Source organism: Thermobia domestica, chromosome 10, assembly GCF_964235325.1.
Source record: "Thermobia domestica chromosome 10, izTheDome1.hap1.1, whole genome shotgun sequence".
NCBI lineage: Eukaryota > Metazoa > Arthropoda > Insecta > Zygentoma > Lepismatidae > Thermobia > Thermobia domestica.
This window is the reverse complement of record NC_137463.1, coordinates 204,767,476-204,792,343: the sequence shown is the minus strand read 5'-3', so window position 1 is coordinate 204,792,343 and position 24,868 is coordinate 204,767,476. Positions and strand designations below refer to the sequence as shown.

The 24,868-nt window shown below is 34.9% G+C and overlaps 1 protein-coding gene across 3 annotated transcripts in view; it reads left to right on the top strand.

Moving 5' to 3' along the window:
- The first annotated feature begins 1,174 nt into the window (after window positions 1–1,174).
- Window positions 1,175–24,868, top strand: part of LOC145662942 (tolloid-like protein 1) — a 964,318-nt gene continuing 940,624 nt past the window's right edge. For all 3 annotated transcript variants that reach the window (XR_014127127.1, XM_081728975.1, XM_081728973.1), the window contains exon 1: window positions 1,175–3,193. The gene's annotated coding sequence lies outside the window, so the exon portion shown is untranslated. The remainder of the gene's footprint in view (window positions 3,194–24,868) is intronic.

Here is a 24,868-nt window from a genome sequence, read left to right as displayed (position 1 = left end):
AAAAATCATCGTACTCAGAATTATTATTCTCAATCAATCCAACCAGTTTTGTTACTATGAATTGGTTATCAGTAACGTCATCAAGTTTTTTTTTTCGGGTTGGAGTAGGGGATAGATTTGTCTACAACTGTAAATAGAGCTGTGCGGTATCCAGATTTGAATATCAAAAATTTATATGGAGAAAATATCGAAACAGCGTAAAATTTGGAAATATCGGTGTGTCGAATAATATCGAAATATTGATATACCGATAAGCCCTGGCAATCTTAGTAGGTTGAAGTCTTATACTGCCATGACGCTGAAAGTGATAGGAAGTTGCAAAAATACAAATCTGTTTGGCGCCCCCTGGTAGTGAGTTGCTTACGAAACCGCCCTACAAACTTAACCTTGTGTATATTTATGTAGGTTATGCATCAATAAAAATAGGAAAAATATATAATTTATCTTAACTGATAATCATTACTATATCTTGGAAACTACATCAAATATTATTTAAACAGGAAGATAATTCCTGAGATGGCGACTATCTTGTGAGATACGGAAGGTACTAGTGTAACTTTTTTTGTTTGAAGAGTTACTTCTTTAAGAAAAAAAATAGTTTTTACTTGTGATGAACATGTAAATTTTTTACTAGGATTGTTTTCTTTAAGTGAAATTATTTAACGCAAAACACTGTTTCGCATAGACATAATTAGCGAAAATGCATATATACGAAAATAATGAAGTAAATATAGAGATAGTCCTCTACATTGACATCGTAAACAAATAATTTGAATGAGAGAAAGAGGATTGGGATAGTGAGATTAATTCTTGAGGATTGATGCCTGACAAGTTAAAAAGAAAACAACTCTGGTTTTAGCCTTTCAATAAATCCCTAAAGCTCTTCTGCGATCCTTTGCCACTAAAGTTATTCTTTTTTCGTAGTCGGTTAACTGTATTTAGAGAAACCCTGTTTAACTATTCCGTCTCATTAAGAAAACAAAATAAGTTTTGAAAGACATAGGAAGGGAGAAAATAAAGTTTAAATTCAGGTTATATGTATCAAGACATTTGAGAGAAATAATGAAACATGATACGGCTTCATCCCCTACTATGCGACTCAGAATGAACTCGCCCCTAACTGCAAACTCGGGCGCTTGTTGGCCTCGAAGGCTGATTCCATTCTAGCGGGAGGAGTCGCGTGTGCCGGGTTTGTTGTTTCACGGGCAGAAGAGGGCGTTGTTGACGAATGGGAGACAAGAAAGTACATCCAACAAAGATGAGATGTTGAATTAAAATGAAAGTGGTCGTCGAGAAGATAATGAAATATCGAAACTGCAATGCTTCAAACATAATGTGATTAGGTTTTTCTGTGGTGTCAGTTCACACTTTTCTCGTAAAACAGTGAGGAATATTCATACATAGTGCAAGGCTGCAATGTGTGGTGTAGGTTATAGTATGTCACTTATTATATGAAGAGAAACTTAGTGTATGGATCAACTAACGAACTATGCTATAAGTGAGAGGCATTCAGATCGCATTGTATGTTATTCGTGAGTCAAGAAGGAGAGCCGAATGTCGTTTTGCCCATGCTCAATTTTACAATAGGAAGTGAAACTTATTATCTTTCTTAGTTTAGCGTGTTAATAATATTTTATAACTTAGAATGTGAGTAGTCTTTGCTTAGGAAAAAGCAAAAGATAGGTTTAATTAGTACAATATCTTGAAGTGTAGTGACTTTGAGAGTTTTATTGTAAGTTTTGCACTGACATCTAACATTGTACACATTTTATTTACTGAACAACGAGTACAGGTGCCCTATTGCCATCTCATGTCCAGGACCATATTTTATAAAGTCTTACACAAGAAACAAATGGACCAAATACCGAAACCATCACGAACAAAGTAAAAATTAAATTGAAATCATATTGGCAAGCTGAAAGAATTGTGTTGTGACTTTTATAATCAAAATCACAGATTATACTCCGAAAGAAAGAAAGTGATTAAAAGTAGAAGAACTGAAACGAAACTAAAAACTTGTTCTCTCTGGAAGTTGAAATTTGTTCTTGAATTTGCCCGTGCTCTTTTTGTTGAACGGAAGAAAACAAACCTTCTCATCTTAACGTGAAGCTATTGGATACAAAAAAGAAAGAAAGAAAGAAAGAAAGAAAGAAGCATCCAGTTTTAAACTTAGAAGAAAGCAAAACAATTTATAGAGAACAAATTTTGATAACATTTGTAATGGCAGATATATGTATACATATGAGAGTATTATTCTGTTTGCGCAATGAATACATGGGTAATAGTACGTTGGAAAAACAAGTGACGATCGCGGACCGTACTCACTCGAAACTGTGAGTGGTGAATATCGACTTTTCCCAGCAGACGAGGAGGAAAGCGCGCGGTGCGGTGGCGCCCCTCCCTGTTTCGGATTTTGGTCCGAGCTGCTGCTTCTGCGCCAACCGCGGGAACGGTCTCAACTAACACAGCACGTGTGATGTACCGGATGATGTCATGGGTGGGACTGTATGACCAGTAGTGACAGTGAAAGCGCTGTACCCATCTTTTTAGAGTAGGAAACTTTGTACCCCTATATACCGTATATACACTCCTCATCTCCATCTTTACATATACGGGACTTTTTAATATTCCTTTTTCCTCTTTTGCTGGGTTCTCTCCTATCTCTTAACCCTGTCTTCAACTCTGGACCACAACCTCAAATCTCCAGGCTGAACTGCGCGATCACAAGGAAGTGGAGTGTTGCCGGGGAGGTGATTTCAACACGGGATTTAGAAATGAACTTAATATCAATGGTGCTGTGCTCGTAACACAAGGAATTCTACATTTTTTGCATGTAGCAGTCATTTGTTAATTTTCTTGTTGCATTTGTGCAGCTCTGTTTTCTATACATTTGTGCGAAAAAATACTTTTATCCTGTGGACCGGCCCACAATAGGGAGGAAAAACATGGCGGCCGCTAGTTTGTGAAACAAGAGAGAATTTCATAATTAGGAGGTGAATCAAGTGAACTTTTCTTTTTGTTTAACCAAATAAAAGAAAAACACTTTCACACCTGGATGTCAACCATGGACCCTGCTTGCGGTGAGGTGACTCCAGGTCGTGATCGAACACGGCGTCAGAATGGACAGATGACCTCTTCGTGTTATCAATGCCTGCGAGTGACCCTGTGACCCCTCGCGACGAAGTGACAAGGGGTGAGTATTCGTGTATACCCATAATCCTTTGCTATGACTGTCTGCTACTGCATGCAGGTTTACAGATGTGACTCACTGCAGTATGATATTCCACTATTTGAATCATTTATGTATTTTTGGTTTTCATTGTTTTTAGTTGTCAAGAAAAAGAAGGCGGATTTCGATCAAGTTGATACTGGTTAATCGTTCTGAAATATTTAAATATGAATGATTATGCATGTGACATAATCAGTACGCTATGGTAATTGTAGCGTACAAACTTTCATATTTTTGTAATGTTACAGCAACCAAAGCGAATATTAGAGAAATCTGGACGAAAACACAAAATGCATTCTTTTGTAAATAAAAACCAGTGGCGGGTTGTCTGAAGGTGGTCCCGAATGATATACGTGTTCTATATAGAGCTTATAAGAATATAGTAAATGTTTTGTAACAAAATATTTAGAAGCTTAGTTCTGGTAGATGCATGTCTTATAAAAGCAATGGAGATGAGCGATACATAAAAACGAAGATGAAAATTAATTGATAAAATGATCAAGTGACAAAAAAATTATTGACCCAGTCCTCGAAAAACTCCATGATTACAGTATTTGGTATGAACAGGGTTCGAACTCACGAATCAACGTTTTCTAAGTAAATGGTTTATCATTTAGACATGATGGTATCAACTTCCTTCTGGAGTTCTAGTTTATTAATGGAAACTAATATATCTTTTGTAAGTGGAGCTCTACCATTACCGACTTTATCTGACATGGATTTTAGATGTGGTAAACATACATTCTACAAGAACCAAAATATTAATACTGATTAGGTTCTCGTCATTTGCAATTTTTTATTAGTAATTATTCTATTGGTTTGTTACACAAGTAACAGTTAGTACACTTGTATATATATGATTCGGGTTCGATTTCTGGTGCAGGTTCCTAGGTGCTAATATGGTATGCTGAAGTCCTAAGAAGGATATTCTGGCAACACTGGCCTACGCCCACCAAGCCTTCTTCTTTCGCTTCTTCCTCTTCTTTTGCTTTTTATTGTTATTATATAGAGTGATCAAAGTATTTGAACGTTAGCAGCTGTTCACTTATCACGTAAAACCAAAATATAGTGAAAGCTTGATTGAACCTGTCTGTTACGGAACATCGAACCAATATTTTCCGGAATTTAAATTTTGCTACGTTGCTCTGTAACCATTGGTAGTTTTTATTCTGAAAATGGAAATATGACATAGCTACCTTGAGCCACACCTTTTAGATTAATTTCTTGTTTCAGTTTAGAATATCTGCAAAGTAGTTCGAACTTAACGGTAGCTCAGTAGCGTCATCGCTGGTTCGAAGGTGCCTATGAGAGTTTATGGTGGACAATATCGAGACTGTGGGCTATTTCGGGTATCTGGTTTCCTCCCACATTCTCATTCCACTATTTTTCTATAATCATTCAATTTCATTAATCACCCGTTCCTGTTACAGAAATGTATTTCGGTTTTCAAATCCAAAACTGTATAAAAGGGACTCAGCGCATGACACTTCTCGATTAACACGTTGGCTACCAACTCCCTTTTTTGAGTTCTTCTTTTTCCCACTTTTAAGACGCATATATCAGACTACATAGTTTTTACTGCCGGTAAGCAATATCGTATAGATTAGATAGGGCTAAGAGACTCATTGGTAGATCACATGATAACCAATGTTCTTTTATACATATAAGAATGAGCAGAAAGGTGCCGAAAACCGACTTTGTGACCACTCTATTTATGAACAGTGATATACTAGTGTAAAAATAGTGTGTTATTTGATATTTGACTATGCTATTCCTAACTACCTAATTTCCATCTTTTGTTTGCTTGTTTCTTTCTTCTGTTTTCCGCAGACAGTTACACCGTATCTTTTGTAACTTTAATATTCTGTATTGTATTATATTTTTGGATGGCCTATTGGATTTTATGAACAATTTTCATACATACAAACAATGGCAAATAGTAATATCGTATGTAACAAGATAAAATTATAGGGCCTTATGCAGGGTCGTTTTGAAGTCTGATTAATGATCTACTACGGGTTTGACTAACGGATGGTTATCAAAAGTGTATTCAGAGTCTCTGATTAGGACGTAGTAGTTGACGAAGTTAATCACATGTGATTAATTAATCTAGAGCAGAGGATACTCTTTTAGCCATGGTTTAGCCTGTGCAACATATTTCTGATTTCGGATTTCATGTATTTTCATGTTTACAGACTACGCATGCGCACATCTTCTTTTCCGTAGTTGCCACATTTATTTTTCTCACCCAATGCATTGATGTTATATTAGTTAATCATACCCAAATCAACTTTTTAGTTGTATTCAAAGTAGACTCTGAATACCAAAAAGTACAAATTCCTTAGTATAGAGCTAGTATGCCACTAACTAGTCAGTGACTAACCCTTCATTAACGAATTCTCTCTGAATACCGCCCATAGAATTCTACCATTGTCGTTACACAAATCGTAAACTCCATTGTATTACTGGGATTCGAACTTAGAATCCTGAGATACATATTGTAGTTTAGTTGATTAAAAATAGTCAGTTTTACAGATGATTAATAATAATAAATCTGCATATTTTAATACTTCTTCTAGCGGGGCATAAGAGTGAAAGATTTCCCTAACAGAAAATATTCCTTTACTTTACTTCCTGATTTTTAATTGTTCACCTATTTCTTGTTTCGGTTTTCTCATTTTCATTTCTTAATCTATTGTCATTTAGGTTTCCTGATTTTGTATTTTTAATCTTTATCTTCATTTCGGATCTTTTAAGTGTTTACAATTCCTAACCTATTCTTCCAATTCTGGTATCTAGTTCTTAATATAGTCATTCATTTCGATTTTCTGATTTTCATTTTTGTCTATTCTTTAATTCAGGTTTTCTGGTTGTTAAATTATTCCTTCTTTCCAGCTTCTTGGTTTCCATTTCTTCAATTCTGTTTTTTGATTCCTAATCTTTATCTATTCCTTTACTTAGGGTTTCTAATTTCCAATTCTTAATATATTCCTTTATTTTAGTTTCCTGATTTCAAATTCTTAATCTATTCCTGAACTTCATCTTCCTGATTTTTCCTTTTTCATATAGGCTAACTCTTTAGCTACAAGAAAAAGAACTGATCACCCTACGCTTCTCTACCAATTTAGCAGTTCGAATTCCATCTAAATAAGTTTGGAATGTGGCAAAATATTTAAACAATACAAATCTCGTATGTTTCCAACATCCTAAGCTATGGATAAATAATTTCTGTGTAACGAAAATCTCTATATACCAAATTCCATGCACGTGGTCGCAGCAATTCAAATGAAATGTGAAATAACCTAATAACAAAAAGCTCTCTGTTCATCTGTGGAACCTCTATACTTAATTAATAAAAGTTAGTGATTGATTCATATTATCTGACGTAAAGTAACTTAATCAGCTGCCTCTGCAACTATAGTTTGATGCTGCATGTTCAGCGCCATCTTGAGTAAAGACATAGGGCCTTATGAAGAGCCGTTTTGACGTACGACTAGCGCCATACTAAAGGTTTGACTAACGCACGGTTATCAGAAGTGTACTCAGAATCTCTGATTAGCACGTAATAGTTGACTAAGATAATCCCATGTGATTAATTAATTTAATGGAGAGGGTACCCTGGTTTAGCCACAATAAACTTACATTATAAGAATACTAAACAATTAATTACCTGTCTTCCTTTCTTTCTTTTCACTTCATTGGGTAAGTTATCTATAAAGCACATATTTAATCAAGTCCTCTATAATACGAGAATTGATTCTTAAAATGAACAGTGAGAGATGAATAGAAAATTTCCAGTTTTCTGAGGGATACGTACAACCGACCGATAAATTGTTTCCCTTTACAATTACAACATACTGTAATCCTTCTATTGTACTAATACTAATTGACTCCTACTTATTTCCCCCGTAAATATATTTATCCTTCAGAAATGAATAGGTTAATTATAATGAGATTTCGTAATTATTTGAGATGTTATGATGTCAAATCACAAAGAAAACACTTCGAATTTCTTATTTCATATATTTTCATACTTACAGATTACGCATGCGCATGTCTAAATTCCCGTGGTTACCATACTTATTTTTCCCACTCGAGGTATTGGGGTTATATAGTTCATGATACCCAAATCAACTTATTAGCTGAACTCTAAGCAGACTCTGAATACGAAAATGTACTTCTTCCTTAGTACAGAGCTAATATGGCACTAACTAATAGCCTGACTAACGATTGATTAACGAATTCTCTCTGAATATTACCCATAAGGTGTCGGACAAATGATTTTTATCTGATGTGAAAGAATATATATATATATTAAATATACAACTCACCATTTTCCTCTTCAATGTACAATAACTTATTTTACTTACTTCCACGATTATATTTTAGCTTTGAAACTACGTACAACTTAACACGTTGGCTGCCATGTGTATGGATTTCCATACACAGGGCTCCTTCATGTAGTGTTTCGTGTATGGTTTTCCATACACAAAAATACATATTGCACTTTTTCACGTTCGCTCTATAGGTATGCTATTACATACATATGGCGTTGAATTCAAAACTTAATATCCACGCCGCGTGTATGCAAAACCATACACAAAGAAAATTATACAATTATGGGGTGAAAACAAAGGCGAAAACAAAGTATTAGTGGCGGATTGTTACCCGTGGCGCACAGATAAGAAAGGTCAAAATATATAGTGGCGGTCACAAATAAAATGAGACTAAAGCGAACAGTGATCATTAATAATTTTTATTACAGTTTCGGCAATATATCGGCGAATTAATTAGACATGAGAAACAAATTTATGTGTCTGATGAAGAGAATGTTATATTGTCGAAACAGTATCACAGATTAGAAATAATAAATGTTTGCTCTATTCAGATTTTATATTTATTTAAGTTACATATTTACTTCAAAGTATAACTTTATTTTTGATTCATCAAATATTCCAAGTAAGTTATACATACAGGTATTGCACCTGTACTTATTGTATTGTTTATTTATATACTACAGTAACAGTATTATGTTGTTATATCAAATTTCTTATTTCCCTTTCCTCCGATGTAGATTAAGGATATACATATAAATGTTCAAAATGGGGAGCTTATTTTCAAAAGAGAACGTTTCCATATTCAGGATTTTTTTCCTTTTACGAAGTCATCTTTAACGGGTCTTCGACATTTGAAATAAAATGTTCCACAATTGCTAACTTTACAATAGAGATAAATGAATAATATATATATTCTGCCCCTGTAACTGGGATTTAATTCTGCATGTTCAGCGACCACCATGTATATATATATATATATATATATATATATATATATATATATATATATATATATATATATATATTTCTGTTTTCATAGATACGCCTAACTTTATATTGTGATTGCCACCATTTCATTCATTACTCATCATCACCGTCTGCTTTAGCTTCACCGGCATAACTGTGGGACATAAAACTCAGATTTCATTTCCAATGCGACAGAGTAAATACCATACATTAACAAACTATTCACAAAACACTGGAGAAGGAAATATTTCCTTTTCAAAATTAACTCCTCAAATATTCTAGATTAAAGTTAGACAAGTAAGTAGCATTTTGCAAAGCAGGGATTTTCGAAATGGGTTCATCGCTTCTCCTCCTAGAGTTCCGCATCCTGATTTTATGTTATTTCGTACCAGTCAAGAAGAAAGACGTCATGAGTTTCTCCATCACGAAATATATTTCGGTCAAGTCAGAGCATGAAATCAATCAAGAGTTAAATGAAGTAGATAGACTTTTTCAATGTAAGAAAATGTTAATCATTACTCCATATTTAAATTTTATGCTATACATATATATACATTGCCGGATTTAGGGAAGGTGTACCGGAGCACGTGCACCCCCCTCCGATCTGAATATACACTATCTAAAGTGAGAAACTGGCAATGGAAATACCAATACTTTCCTGAAATTTCATGTCATGTTTCCGTTTCGGGCTTAAAAGAAAGCGGTTTTGCTAAACACAATAGTTTAAGTCAGTTCCTTATACACATCACAGATGCCTAAAGGCATTTAAAAAAAAATAAATTTGATTCAAATGTACTGATAGTTATTGGTGCACCCCCTCAGAAAATCCTGGATCCGGTCCTGTATATATATATATATATATATATATATATATATATATATATATATATATATATATATGAAGGTCACTATGTGACTTCATACTTCTTAAACCACCCGACCGATCTCGATCCAATTTTTCAATAGAGATGAGGTTCGGGCCTGAGGTGGTTTTCATCCTTTCACTTTTACGTGCAACTTAGGGGAGGAAGAGGGAAGAGATATTTGAAAATGATCGAAAATAACCGAAATTAGTATCGAATCCACAATTTTCGAGGTCGCTGAAATGAACAGTGACACTTCCGATGCCGTGTAAATCCAAATTCACCCTTTTATGTCCAAAAGGAAACATATTTGTTCCGTGCTAAGAACGGGTATTCTGCTAGTGAAAATATAAACAAAATTACTTAACTACGTAAAGATGAATCATTAATACCATACTAAAGTATAAATAATCATCTTTCACTAAGGACTGTAAATTCTAAAATATTACTAGTGTTTAACGGAATTTCTTGTGTTCAAATATGAGGTACACTCTACAGCAAAAAAACCTGCAACATGAGCATATCAGTTTATTGTTGAACTACGCCTATTACCCCAGGGAATCAACATAACGTCTAAGTGGGACAAATCACGCCTGAGAAACCTCGGCGTCCTCCCCTGCACACTTATTTTGGAGCAAAAGACTTCGTCGTTTCACAATAAACTTAAATGCTCATATTGCAGGTTTTTTGATGCGGACTGTACATACCAACCGGTTAGAATTGAACAAAATGATAAGAATGTATATATATATATATCGGATATTCTAAAGATGGCGCTCACGGATCACATAGCACTTTCTAGAGACCAAAATAAAGCGGATAATATATGATGATATGTCTTCCGGGATCTCCTTCAGCCACTATAGGGAATCAAAATTTCACAATGTGGTAGCGTTGCAGATTAACTTGGAGCCATTAGCATTACTCTACAAATACAACAACCTGTTGAATCAATTGCTACACTAATAAGTGATGCTAGTGTCAATCAATATCGACTTTAGTTGCCATCTGGAAAGAATCGGTATATAGATTGGTAGATCTAATCTGTAGTTCTTTATTCGTGACGTTGCCACATAGTGCAATTTCTGACTCCAGACGAGGACTCGAAAGGCATACAAATATATGTATATTTTTGCTTTGACTTTATATAATATATATTTTTATATATTATAAAACTATGCAGATGAGAGTGTACAGTACGTTTCATAAGGTGTAGCTGAAAATTATGATTACCTCTTAAACTTTTTGTTTCACTGTAGTATTGTTGAAATATTTTAGAGATATATGAATCTATAGATGACATGTAGCTGGGCAGAATTACATGCATGAGGGTAAATTCTGATTGATAGTTTTCGGGAAAAGCGGAAAATCGAATTTTAAGCGCTAAAAAGTATGTTGTTCATTTCCAATTTCATGCAATTTGATGAAATCTAACAGTTATTTTCGTCTGCTGGAAGATATTATTTACTAAGTAATGTATTGCATATGAAAAGTATAGATATTTCACAAATTATCAAATTCTATCTATTTCTGTTTAATTTCTCTGAACAGTGATCTAGTGTATCTAGGGCCCCAGTAACTCAGTGGTAGACTGCTCACGTCCAGTGAACTTAGATTCGATCCCAGCGCTCATCAAAATTTGTTTTAGGTAGACAATTACTGTGTACGTGTGTTTTCTCAGAGTTCTCCCACTTTCTTCGTTTCATTATTTCGTTCATTACCATCATTAACCATCTTCCTTAGTCTCGGAGTATAATCTAGGAACGTTAAACTAAAAAAAAAAAAACTCCTAACAGTGAGGCAAATAATCCTAATAATGACGTACAGACTACTTCAATACCTAAATGTCCGCACCTGTTGCGCCTAAAATGTTTATTATTGTATCCCTTGTCCATTGCAACTTTTGGTAAACTCATCATCATTATATAGGGGGCGCGGTGGCTCAGTGGTAGAGCGTTCACCTCTGGTGCTTGGGGTCCCGGGTTCGATCCCAGCCCCCGCCAAGTGAACTTTGTGGTGGACAAACACCGTGCTCGTGGGTTTTCTCGGGGTACTCCCGTTTCCTCCCACTTTCTTCATTCCACCATTTCACTCATCTCTCATTATCACCGTCTCCTTTAGCCTAACCGGCATAACCGTGGGACGTAAAACACAGATTTCATTTCATTTCATCATCATTATAAGTATTCTACCATTATGGGCAGATTACTTGCCGCAATTGAGAGGTTGGCATGCTCCACGGTCTTCAGCTCTCCGCCTTCACATACAATTTTTCTGTTTTAATATCGTCTATTAATTCTAGCCTTTTTCGTTTCCTCCCTCTCTTTCCTGCTACCATACCCTTTAGCACGTCCCTCATGATACATATGAAAAAGAAATGAAATTTTTCAGTTTGTCGCATCACGATTATGCCCGTTAGGCCAAGGGAAACGAATGGTTAAGGTAAGTGAATGATGGTGAAATTAAATTGTGTAAGGAAACGGAAGTACCCCAAGAAAACCCACGGATACGGGATACGATGGATACGATGTTGTCCACCATAAGCTTGCTTGGCTGGGATCAAACCAGGGATCGCATACACCAGAGGAAAATGTTCTACCACTGAGCCATCATGCTCCTTTCACAATATAGTTCATTATTAGCCAATGTCCCAACCAGTTTCTCTGTCTCTTCCCAATATTTAAAATTGTTCCTTTCTCATCCACCACTTCTAACACCCTCTCATTTGTTTTTCGCTCGACCCAGCTAGTTCTCTCCATTCTTCTCCACGCCCAAATTTCCAAAGCTTTTAGACATTTGCATTATGTCCGTGTTTCTGCTCCATACAGTACAATACTCCATATGAAGCATTTTATGAGTATTTTTCTCAACTCTTTATTCAAGGTCCCACAAAATAGACTTTTCTTCCTCCTGAAGGCTTCGTTCGGCATTCCTATCCTTGCTTTTATTTCACGTTCACACTTCTTATCGTTACTGATAAATTTAATACTACCCAGATATCGAAAAGTGGACCTAGTTACTTTTTCTATTTTCTCTCTTCCTACTTCTATATATGACACCAACCGCATCGTTTCAATCACCATGGCTTTTGTCTAACATTTATTTCCATCCCATATTCTTCACAGCGTTCTCTCGAGTTTTCTGACATCTTATTGATTTTCTTTTCAGATTCCTCAACAAGTGCTATATTTTTGATAAACCAGTTATTCCCAAATTTGATTGATTGATTGGAGTTCAACTTTTCTTTCAGTATCAAAACTATATGACTAACCTACTCTTTAAAGTGCTATCCAAATTGAGTCTAACATCGAGACAAATATCCATAGCTGGATTTGGAATAGGAACCACAAACTCCAAAATCACGAGCGTTAGCCATTTAAAACGCAGATAATATACCAAGAATTCCACCAGTTGCGGCGCAAACAGATTTTAATAATAACTGTGTGCAACATTTAGAAACCAAACACTTGTGTATAACTTTAGTATAAGGTCTTACGAATGTAAATCTGCAACTGTTGTAACTGTTCACAGTTTTTCAGACGCCATACTTTTATCACGTTTGTTACTTGTGAACTATTTATTATTGTAATTGCTCTGTACATACAGCACAATTCATCCCAGTTAAGAAATAGTTTTTTTTTGGGGGGGGGTATTAAAAATACATTTAAACAATTTGTTAAAGAAGAAACTTTCTATGCCATACAGTACTATGAAATCTTATTGTCTTGACGTAGAAGTTATCAGTTTCAATATTGTCCGTGAATTGAAGTCGTTTCCTTTATATGCTAAGAAATATCATTGTAATTTTACTCAACTTTCCCTAATTTTAAACTAGTTTCTTTGTTAAAATTATATGAATAATACTTTTGTCTTCTCTGTTTTCCTGATACTTCCTCAATGATTTTCCATTGTATCCACCTAATTTTCTGCAACGTTCTCCATGTTATTACGGTATGCGCAGGCATACGCGGACACTCTGTAGCTAGGCTATGTCTAACTAGTAGTAATAAATTTGTACAAGTAACTGTGTGTTTCCTAAATCTTTTTATGAGCATGTTGTTTTCGTAGTATTATTTATCAAACTTAATCTAATTTAGGCAATGTCGCAACTTATTTATAAAAATTATAATGCTCTAAAATAGTGCTCACATTCAATCGGATAAAACCGAATGCATCGGGTAACAAGTGAGCGGGTGGGTACCCGTTACCTGAAAATTCTAAGTACTACTCTAAATAATCCACAGTAATATTTACTCCCAAAAGAGAGGTTACACTATTGTTTATTCCTCCGAAGCTTAGATTTTCTACCATCAAGGGTACTTTATTTGCCGTCAATTTCACTATGCAGTGCAATGAAACTTAATTCAGGGGTAGAAAATAATTACAACGGAAAATAATTCAGTATTGATGGTGGACAATTGAAATTTCAGAGAACTAAACAACAGTATATTATGTATCTTGAGAACAAATATTACTGTAGATTACTTAGATACTATCGTATTAAAAAGTTAAGGGGCTTAAGTTGGGAAACCTATGAGGCCAAAGTAAATGAGTGTACCGAATGAACCACGCTGAGTTTTCTCAGCAACATAGGGACGTTTGTTATCCTGCTGAAGGATGAGATCCCGCAGCGTGTAGAAATAACATTGAGGAACAAATTTAATGACGAGACGATGGACTTAAATAAATACCAAAGGAGAACCCTTATGGAAAGCTAATTTCTCAATACCAAATGTGAGACCTATATAGCAGTTCATGAGAAAACAATAACGTAAATATTTTTATTGGTGTATTTAACGAAAAAGAGAATTTTACTTCATAAATCTTTGCTTTGATGTGAATGGTTATGATACGAACTCTCGAAGTGAACGTATTAATGGGGAAATTTGATACACAAGTTGTCACTTTTATCGATAGTATCATGTCTCCCTGGCAAAGTTAACATGATAGCCCCTGTCACCATAGAAAATATAGTAGTGTATAGCACACAATATCAAAAGTATCACTGCTGAAGGAGTGCCATCTCGTCTGCAGAAAAATGAAGGAAAATATAAGAACATTTGTTATACAGTATCTAAAAGCCAAAACCTGAAACACACATCTCAACAAAAAAAGTTGTCTAAATTCTTCCAGACAAAATGCAGTATATACTAAGATTTATTGAGCAAAACTGAAACATATATGCTCTTCATAGCATGTCAAACTTTGATTAAATCCCCCTTTATAATACACATTAATAATATCTGAATAAAATTTACACCCAAAGGTAGCATAAATCTCAAACACCCACCGTTACTAAAAAAACTAAATCAAATTGAATCTCGTATTTACACAGACTACTAATTATAATTGATAACTGTGTCTCCGAACTGATGAGGACAAAGGCAATGTTTTTGGCGTTCAATTAAAAAAAAAATGTTTGTGCAGTCGCCTTAGCTATCAGACCCAACAATTCATGCCTCTGCAGCGATATTACACACAGAATATATTGGCTTTTAGTTGGTTTGGAGCCTAAACTCGACACCAAAGCTATGTGAGACGTAAACATAAACGTGGCATCCAAAGAACATGAGTTTTTACCTGATCGAACCTGGGCCTCTCGCAAGAAGAGCGCGTGTGACAAACATATACCCATAAGGAGCTCGCACATAGAATAGACAACACAAACTTGCTGATTATCATTGATATTGAAGCTTCAAAAACAAACGTAACTCTATTCCAAAGGTTGACAATACCATATTAATATATTATACACGGGTTTTAGTAATTTTACAAACTTGCCATGTTATACAATTTTATATTGAGAATATTATTATCCTCCAGAGCGACAAACTTCAAAAATCCTATTAATATAGATTCATGCCAACCAATACGGACAACACATAAACAAATTTCTTTTTTAAAAAATAGTTGAAAACTCTTATCTTAGCGAGCACTCTTCTGGATACACGGGTGGATGTTTGACTAAATTTCAATGTCAGTGATAATCCATTCCGATCAGTGTCAACTATAGCATATCGTTATAATAATAAAAACTAACTATCACGCTTACTGACGTTTTACATAGAAAAGGCATTCTATTAGACCGAATCTACATATCCATAGTCTACACCCATCCTATTGATCTGTATTTGTACTTCAAAGAAAATTGTATATGTTCAAATCAATGATAGTCATTACATTTATTTTCTTGAGTATTGTAATATTTATTATCGTTGTTGTACAAAATTTTCATAGCCAAATTTTTCATAATTACCATATAATTTTATATGTTGATATTTGATATATTTATTTACATATTGATGGAATTACATGTAAGTATACGTTTAATCTATTATAATATTAACATTTTTATATAGAACGCATAATCTTTAGAAAACACTAATTCTTATTTTTCATCCACCGAGACGAAGGCCAAGAAGAAAAGTATCACAATCCTTTATTATTTAACTCTCAAAATTAAGAAATCCGGATATATGTTGATAAATCAATGAATCGCCTTGGTATTAGTTCCGATACACAGCACATATGATATGAGGCGCCTAGTAACAACATCCATCACATTCATTTCGCTTAATTTCGAGTAATCCCGGAAAACGTGCAATAAAGCTCCATGTACACGCGTACAAAGTCTCATGTTTGAACAAGTTTTTTAAGTATGAAATATTAAGCTTTTAAACAAAAGCTTAATATTTACATGGAATTCCTTAGATCAAACATATAACAAGCGATATATAACTCAATTTCGATAAAAAATGGATTTGGCGGTTTTTGATGTTAGGCGCCTCATATGGAGTCACAATCTACCAAAAATCAAACAGGAACTAAATCTATTGAAGAGATTAATATGGCCAATTTAGCGCATTAATGCCAGCACCGTTTTACTTCCGTACAAGACATTGATAACTACATACAATTCTTTCATATGGATACAACAGCCTGGGTCTCCGGTTCTGACAAATTTTATGAGCGAATAATGTTGATTTAAGCGTTATACTTTCCGCATAGCATATTTCTTTTATATCTAGTCGTACACACTACGTATATGATCGAATAGAATCGAATTTCTCATATATTAACCTCCTTTGGCTCAATGTCCTATATTGATGCAGCTTGTGATATTTAGCATCCTATTATTATACACGACTTTAACATCTATTTACATTATTAGGATCTAAATTCTTTACAGTTAGACCTTAATAATGACAGTTATATAAATTTCTATTTTTATAAGCCTGGACAATTCTCACTGTATATTTATCCATCAATACATAAGTAATACGTAGGGAATGAACAGACAGCACCTTCAACTTGATTCTTTTCCAGAATAGAAGAGAACTATGCATTTGGTATGAATTTTTCTGATTTTTTAACTTAAATAAAATAATTTTAATAACTAAAAACTAGTAAGTTCCTCTGTGGCAGAAAAAAGTCCTTATTGATTTTCTTATAAGTGGACACTGCGTTTACAACTTAGGTAATCAACCGTCTCTTCATTCACTTTCCTCTGGCTGAAAATATTGGTTACATCTATTTTTGTTGTAATAGCAATTATTATTATTATTATTATTATTATTATTATTATTATTATTATTATTATTATTATTATTATTATTAATAATAATAATAATAATAATAATAATAATAATAATCGAAATTTACTGAGTGTAAATCCCAACTTGGATGGGCCATAACTCAGGAATCAAAAGTCTGTACAAAATAATATTAGACATACGTACTAAGGAGTTTAAGATCTACCACAATGCCACGTTTGAATCGGTTAGATGACCTGGGATGCATTGTAAGGAATTCGGTACATCAAAACTCCTTTATACGATGAATGATTACAAAAAGGTTACAAAGCGTATTATGGCTGATGTGTGAAACATAGCTGGAAGGTAACATATCTGATGATAGAGGCCACTCAATATTAGTTTTCATTGTAATCACCATTTGTGTTCAAGTACTTGTCACAACAGTATGAGGTTTTCCATACCGGTTGTACAGAAACCCACATCAAATTCTCGTAGCCACCGTGAGGAAGCAGTACTGACACCATCACATGTCAAATAATGTTGACCAACTGTGTTTTGTTTTAGAGCAGGAAAAAAGCTGAAAATAACTAAGGGCTAGATCAGGGCGATACGGGTGCTCTAGTCATTCCCAGGGTAAATACTGAATATACTTAATAGTTTTTTGTGCTGAGTGGCATCTCACATTATCATCTGGGAGAATCACACAACTAAGAAGAAAACCAGAAAGTTTTCGTCTGATGGCATTAAGTGACTTCAGAAGTGTCCTTCAATACCTTTTAGTATTCACGGTTTCTTCTTGTTCCATATAATAGATCAGTAGCGCAGTTGATACGTCCCATAATGGACTACGCAAAACTTTCCTCGACGAAGCAACTACTTTGAATTCTTCTTCCGTGGAAAAGAAGCATCTTCTCATTCCATGGATGCCTACTTCCTTGATAGAGTGAAGAGTTCTAATATTGTTTCATCACCAGTCACTACATGGTGAAGAAATTGTTCCCCTCCGCTGCGTAACGCTGTAGAGTATTCATCGATGTCGTTATTCTGGTTGTCCTGTGGTTCTCAGTTAGTACCCATAGAACCCATTTTGCGTACACTTTTCTATACTTTAGGACATTAACCACAATGTTCTGCACAACACCGTATAGTAGTCTCAGCTCAGTTGATATTGAGGGTAATGATTTCCTTTTGTTCACATGAGCACAGTTGACGTTGGTGGTTGAGATATTGGGTCTATCCCTATATCCAGGTTTGAAGTAAGAATACTGGCGTGTTCTTCTTTGAAAGCAGGATACTACTTCACTACACGTTGCCTTGAAAATGAAATTTCCCCATATATCTCACAATCTGCCTATGAATGTCAACAGGTATAGTGTTTTTGGCCCATGGGAACAGCACCACTGACCTCACTTGTACTCTTGACCATTTTCTGAGACAAGTTACCATTTTAAGTGTCCGTCCCATGGGAACAGCACCACTGACCTCACTTGTACTCTTGACCATTTTCTGAGACAAGTTACCATTTTAAGTGTCCGTTTCTTGGGTATACATAGTCAGAATCCAAAGTCCTGAACCCTGCAACAAGACAAACTGTTATTAATCTAAAATTTAATTTTCGTTACGTTAAACAAAAGTTATATGCTTTTTAACTTTTTCCAATCATTCTTCGTATATTTATCCTGTCCGTGAGTACGTTCGGAAAACAACAACAACAACAACAACAACAAAATCTCAAGAACTTCTTGATTGTCCACCACCAAATTTGATAAGGATGGTCAAACGTTAGGCATTGAGTTCGTTTTTGGAGCCGATATTAAAAATCAAAAATGGTAGAAATAAACTATTTTCGTTTTTAATGTTGATCACTATACAACAAAACGGTAATAGATAGCGAGAAACTGTTTTCTGCAATCGACTAAGTATCCCAAGAATAACTGTTCTTAAGTCTCTACTGAAACCAAAATTCATAGAAGTCCACTACAATCTCCTGTTTGAATAATCCACATACAGCAAAAACGATAAGCAATAGTGAGAAGCAGTTAAATGGAATCGATTTAGCGTTCTAAGAATAGGTGTCGTCTTCTCTCTTAAGCTGCTATTGAAACCGGTACTATAGTGCAGCCAAAATGTCTTGAGCCGTGGCAAAAATGCGAACTAAAACTCACATCCACGCGTTGAGCCAATAAGGGTTCAGCTGTTGTTAAGCGAGAGAGCTTTAGCGAAAGGGAGTGGAATTCCTTCATCCGATAGCAGCGCCTGGAACAGAAGACTAAGTGACAAGTCAATGTGGCACATCTTTAGCAGAAATCAAGAACTTCGAAATTTAACCTTAATTGCCATAGAATAAACACCGTAGTACGAGCATAGCGGTTACATAGTGAAAAGCAGCTTTCTGTAATCAATTAATCGTCCCAAGAATATATTCCATCTCCATTCTAATATCTCACTTAAACTTGAAGTAGTAGAAAATTCCTGGTTTCAATGAGAAAATATTACGTAATACAAACAAAATTCCTTCACGTGGTATACACCTGGGATTACTATTGTACTTGTTAAAACAAAAATCAAATGAAGAACGATGAACAAAAAGAATTAAAATACATTTTTCACCTATTTGTTAGTTTATTTAAAGTTTCATTGTTTTGTATCTTTCGAGGCACAGCCACGCCACATTTACTTATTTTGTTACTTATTTTATTTATTTATTTATTTATTTATTTTTTTGGGGGGGAACAAAGCATCACTACTTATTTCCTGCCTACAAAATTTATTTTTCAGTGGCAGCTAGTGCTATAGGCCTAAATTGCATGGTTGTTCAACAGCGTATTTTTTAAACTTCAAAAATAGTTTTTAAAGTATTAAATAGTGTTTCAGTAAAACTAAATCCACCACAAACAGTATTGATGCATCATAAAATTAAATAAAAGAGAGATTAACACTTCCTGTTTTAACAAGCATTGCCACCGTATCCAATAACATTGAGAATATGGCAAGGAACTCCTATTTCTTAACATGGAAAACCGCCCCAAGCAGTTACAGCAACCTTGGCAACTGTCACTCACCTTTTGCAATAATAAAATTCCTCCATTCAGCAGAGCTTCATTCAATCACCCGTTGAAGGTGTAGGTGTTACGTGGGTTGCGGCAACTTCGAGAATCAAAACGCAAACTCGCAAAAACAAATAAATAAATAAATGGTAAGGTAGAGGGAATGTTGTTTACAGTGTCCGAGGTTTTTAGTACAGTTACAATCGAAAAATTCATTGTGCTATTTTATTGTAAATGTGTGTGAATATTATAGCTTTTTTTGTTTTGAGCCTGTGAATGAAGTGAAACATATTTAAGTATTAAAATATACTCCAGTAGCAAAAAACTAAAAATGCATTCAGTTTGTAGTCTTCTCGAAATCCCATTCCCTTGAAGAGCAACGGAGGAGAAGATTGAAATAAAAAGGTTAGGGTGTCTAATGACAATTTTAGCAATCAATCGTACAGTCAAAACAGGAAAGAGACGGTTTCAGCGTTCTTTTAAAATGAGCTATTATAACAACTCAGACTGGCTTTGTATTTGTAACGAGAAGAATGTGCTCGGATTAAAATAGGTATAAAGGTTATTTAATCATTTGAGTAAACAATACTCCAGATTTTAATAAGGCGTTCTGGATTTTAATCAGCAAGTAATAGAAAAAAATGCAGCTCGAAAAGAACGAAAAACGGACTTCGTTTTTAAATTAGGTATGATTTCGTATGTTAAATAATTTTATTTAGCTTTGATCTTTTATAGATATATACAGGGTGTCCATAAAGTCCTTTGCCACCCTAAAACTCGGAAACGGTGAAATATATGTCAAAACGAGAAAACACCGTATTTCATCATTTCAAACGTACCACGTATTGAGGGAAACAAAGTGGCCCCAGGGTCCCTCGGAGGGTCCCAGAAGGGGTCCAACTCAAAATTTTCAAATGGCAAGGGGGGTCAAGTAGTATATAGTTTGAAAGCTATTTTCAAAAGAAAGACGATGGAATAAGTTTCGATGCTCTATAGTAAATCTGTACAAAATGGCGGCAGGTCAAAATGTTAATACAGTTTGCATTGGAAAGTCTTTGGCCAACCCTAGACATCTCAAATGGCTCAACAGATATCAAAACTGAAAAACGCCAAACTCTAGCACACACACACACACACACACACACACACACACACACACATATATATATATATATATATATATATATATATATATATATATATATAATGCTAGAATTTGAGGGCACTTTCCTTTTAACATTACTTGTAAAGAGTCAAGAAAAGCATGGTTGAGGATTGGGTGGAACTCGGGCATAAGCATCGACCTTTGATATTGTTACCTCTGCTTTTACAGACCACCAAGCGATACTGCTTTCTATAATATGCATATTGCTTCTTCATTTAGACCGCCTATGTTTATATTTAAAAACATAAGTTTATTTGAGGTGTGGCAAGGCAAAGGAGTCATTCTTCACTAGCTGGGTTTGAAATACTTTGTATCTAAAGCTGTACAATAATATATATTATAAACGTAATATCGTAGTAATTATTGTCCTTTGAAGATTTCTCGTTTTCTTATTTCTTTTCCTCGTGGCCCCGCGTAGCGTAGTCACTAACGCTCTCGCCTTCAGTGCGAGCGGTCCCGGGTTGGATTCCCGGTAGGACACTTGGTCGAAAAAGTGTAACAGCTTTTTCAGGCCAGTCACCTTAAATGAGGTTTTCCTGGGTTTAATATTTAGAGAGTAAACAGAGCACACCCAATGTCTTTCATAAGATCCAAATCTATCCCACCGTAGAAGAAATGATGCATTCGGATCACTAATCTTATTATTATTAGTTTACCGAAAAGACAGTATAAATTTCTGCTGCCCACCACATATAGCATAAAGGTACATTTTCACTGTTTTGACTGCTAGATCTACGTATATATAGTAGAAGACTAGATCCACATGATATGTATAATTTATTTGATGCGTTATGTGCTGCTTTAAACATCATGATAACTATGAAATTTCTTTGTGCCACTAAGGTGTGAATACTGTAATGTTAAATGTGATGGAGAAGCAAAGGAGTTGATACAATGTAGACGAGTATTACATCACACCACTATTTCTTTAGGTTTAGTTCACTAATATTATTACTGCCTATGATTGTACTCGGTATGATCCAGGATTTCATTTGCAGTTTCAATATTTTACGACGTAAAGGTTTTTGATTAGACTATTTAGTTACTTTGGATTCTTACGATAGCTTACTCATAGAACTTGCTAATGAAGGTTCAAAATTTTCAGCCTGACATATTATTCTTCTCTGTCTTTTCCCTTATATTTTAGAAATTATAACCTGTTTAAAAACATAACACCTTCAGTACCAGATGATATTTCTAATACTTTACTATTCCATGATAGCGTTTCCTTAATATTCTTTTTAAGTACTACATACGAAGAGCAGTCTTTAATTGCGGATTTGCCAAATCTTGCAATTTTCATCCGAGTTAGAGGGCACCTACCTTTAAGGCGAGTGAATGTATCAATGACTTTATGTTTTGAAATCAATTTTTCGTTCTCAATGTTATTGAATTGCCATGTTCTATATGTTTGAAGTTGAAAACATCTCTGTTTTCCTAAACGCAGGGAAAATAGTATTCAAGTGACTTATTATCTCCATGATTTCGCGTAAGAGGAAGTGTAATTTTTATTCAACAGGACAAAACAAAAGATCTTTATGGGTAAACACAAGTCTTTCTTGACTCTAGTATAATATTATCCTGTAAACTGACACATATTGACGCGTAAAATTTCATTTTATATGTTTTTTGTTATTTTCTTCTACTGGACTTATTTTAATTAAGGTATTACTACCAGTAAAGTCATAGATGGAAAGGAAATCACACTTATTTACAACTAAAAACGAATAATGTATACGCTTTATATTCAGAAAAAGAAAGATTTAATGAACATTGCTTCTATATTCGCTACCAAGAGGTCACTTGACTTTTCAAATCTTCCCTGCCTAGTTAAATTTGTAGAACAATATTGGAAACCTGATATATAAGAACAACCAGTCCCTTATTTAGGTAAGTGCTCGAGCACAGGGCGGCAGAATTTACGGGGCGGCAAAATTTTGGAATTCTTTTTAAGATTCACAATAAAGTAATATTTAAAACTAGCAACCCACAGAGTCCCGCACAAGAGGTAGGAAATATGCTAATGTGTTTAATTCGCTCTAATTACAGTAGTTACTAATTAGCTAACTTATCTGATTATTTTTAAAAAGTCATCCTCTCCCCTCCCTCCCAAACCCCAAGGGGTGAGGATGAACTTTTGGATATCATGAAAGCTGATATCGTTAAACTCAGCGACCTCGAAAAATATGAATTCAACGCTAATATCTGTCGTTTTCGATTACTTTTAAAATCTTACCCCCTTCCCTGGGGAGTGGAGTATGTCCTTGAAGTTGAATTGGATTAAAACTGTCACTATTCATTTCAGCGACCCCAAAAATTATGAATTCAACTGTAATATTGGTCGTTTACGGGAAGGGGCGGCAAATTATTTAGAGCACAGGGGCGCACAATATATAAATACGGGTCTGAGAATAATGATATGGATCCCTTAACGATGCTGCATGGCTGTGCTATCTTTGTTTTCTTTTAGTTCACTGATTCATATGACGAACTACTATTCTGGTTTATTTATTTATATAGAGAGGTGAATACTACAGGTAAAGATACCCATTTACAGTATTCACGAAAACAGATAAACATATAAAAGCAGAATAAACAGAGAAGTGATAATTCTAATGACTGGTTAATAATCGATTCTGGCACTTAGATAATTTACTGCTTTTTAAAATTTAGTGAAGGACATTCTGAATATATCAATATTTGTATCAACCACACAAAGTTTGTTGTAAAGGTCACACATGCTCCAAATAGGTGAGCTTTTCATTATATTTGTTTTTGATGATCGACAGTGAAATAAGCCAGCTTTTGGGAACTTTAAATTTCTAACTTTGGGAACTTTAAATTTCAGAAGTTCAAATAATTGTGACACTTGGATTTTGTTGTTTAAAATTTTATGTGCAAGGCAGAGAACAGAGTTTTTCTGCTGTCGAGGTATACAATGTTCAGTTGTTTAATTAAACATTGATATGTTTCAAATTTGGGGTATACGTATGCTGTTTCCTTGGAAACTAAGTACCTGTGAATTTTGGTGTATAATTTCTCTTTTGCGGCTATAATTTTTACCTGCAGGGTTCCAGATATAGGCAGCGTATTCTAGTTTCGATTTAACGATTGCGCTATATATCGTTTTTAATGTCTTCTTTTCTGAAATCCCTTCCAGTTCTCACCGTATGCCCCAGGTTTCTATAAGCTTCGCTCACAGTTTTTTTTTAACGTGGTAGGAATTTTGTGTCAAAGGTGACCCCTTTGAAATGAATTGAAATTGCAATGGATTGATGTTTCGATTTCTTCTTCAAATATATTTAAATGCCCCTTACTTCATGTAGATTAAGTCTTGTTATATATATAAAGGTAACCAAGAAAGTTCTGTCGCCTTTTGTGGAGGTCTGTTTCAATTCGCCCGCACACCGTGAGTTGAATGCGAATGGGGATATGGTGAAGGTCAGTTGTTGGTGTGACTATATCCAACATACTACCTAGTTATATGGCAGTTCAGTTACACTGTGAACTTGTGTAAGGACATAGTGAACATGGGACCTCCACAGAGCGTCATAAGAGCGTGTATGCTCTACGAGTTCAAACTGGGGTGAAACACCGCTGCAACGGGACGGAAGATATGCCAGGCCTTTAGTGAAGGTGTCGTGACTATGCGGACAATGCGGCGGTTTAATAAGCTTAAAGACCTGACGAAACACTCGAAGACGAACCACGTATCGTAAGACTAAC